The sequence below is a fragment of the Meleagris gallopavo genome, chromosome 2, assembly GCF_000146605.3.
Source record: "Meleagris gallopavo isolate NT-WF06-2002-E0010 breed Aviagen turkey brand Nicholas breeding stock chromosome 2, Turkey_5.1, whole genome shotgun sequence".
Classification (NCBI taxonomy): domain Eukaryota; kingdom Metazoa; phylum Chordata; class Aves; order Galliformes; family Phasianidae; genus Meleagris; species Meleagris gallopavo.
In genome coordinates this window covers 78,648,772-78,650,442 of record NC_015012.2, presented here as the reverse complement: position 1 = coordinate 78,650,442, position 1,671 = coordinate 78,648,772, and positions in this window count along the sequence as shown.

Here is a 1,671-nt window from a genome sequence, read left to right as displayed (position 1 = left end):
CGATGCTGGAACTGGAAAAGAAACGAGAAAACTCAATTAGTGTCATAGTTTTCTTTTCTTTCTTTCTTTCATTTTACAAAAAGAAAAAGAAAAAAAAAAAGTAGCCTTCATGCAGCAGCCTAGGCAATACTATGTTTTAGCAAGGGCAAAATAAAAAAGAATTCAAAGATTCTTTGTTTCCAGTGGGAAAATCATCCCTGTCTTGTATTGCAAGTACAACTCAACGAGAAATGCTGCTTCTGATAAAACCTCATGCAAAACTCTGAAAAAAAACAATATAAAAGCAATACTAACTGCATAGGATTCAGTTAATGTCTTCACTTTAGAAAAATATAAGGCTGATAAGGACAGAACTAGCAAATTCTGAACCAGCTCCTGTAAAGGAACAAAGGTCTCTAGAGCAAATAGCATCATTATCAACAGAAATAGCTTCTCATTTTCTGTAGTGTTGTAAGAATGCCTATTCTGTTCATGAAAATCTGCTGTTGATTGAAAAAGCCAGCAGTTTTCAAAGTAGTGATAGAAATTACCTGCCTTTCTCTGTATGGAGTATTTGCTTTTTCCTCTGTGATTTAACTGCCTTGATAGCAAAACGGTTTTAATTAAATTACGGCAGACAGCTTAGGCAGGCACAGTTGTACTAATAAAAAGGGGAGATAGTATATTTATATGCAGCATCAACAAATACATCAACATATTGTCTACACAGATTTAAATGCATTGTTATTTCTTCCTCAATCCCGAAGAAAAGGAAAGCCTCTGGAACAAACAATAGCTACGGTAAGCATTCACAACTTTTACACAAGCTTGATTTGATTACTAACATTCAGATTAAAACTGTGCTTCAGGCTTTCAATGCATGAAAGCTTAGTAAGAGCCACAAAATCTCTGAAGGTGAAAAATTACCTTTTGCTGGTGGATTTATTTTAACTCTGGAGCTAGATAAATTTCAAATGGTGCACGCTGACAAAATGACACATTCAGTGGTTCCATTTTGACTGCAGCCAGCACTGCTCTGCTTGATCCTATTCCTTCTCCTTCAGAGATCACTTTCTCTTTTTCAACCAAAAAAAAGTGTGGAGTCTATCTCTCTGTTCTACCTTCCAGCAGCACGAGGACAGCAGGGGGTTGGCAAACAATGCTGTGAAATAACCAGTAAATAGATGTATGGCAGCAGAGCTGCCAATTATCTGTTGATAATGAAACTGTCAAGAGTTATCTAAGAGAGAAACACATCTGGCCAGGCAGAGTATCCTCAGTAATCCAAAACCTTTTGTTACCCTGTCACCATACAGTTTAACAAGTATTCAATACCATATTAAACTGAGATCATCATAGAGGCTGTGTGTCAAAGCATTCTTCAAAAATTTACTATTGAAATTTTTATAAGATCTTGATGAGTCATGCCATTAATTTGGATAGCTGTTTGAAGCTCAGGGCATGCAGTAGCCATTCCAATCAAGATGAAAGGAGGAGCGGGGAGCACAACTTGCCCGTTTCAGAGAATTCTCTTTCTAATCACAATCAAAGCCACCGAAAACTTCTTTGTAGTGCAGGTGAGAATTTTTTCAATTAATGGTTCCCGCCCACCCAATGGGAAACACTGAGTTGCTGAAACTTTGTAGAAAAGACTTAGACTTGATAGATTTCTTCAGTAAAAAAATTTTTTAA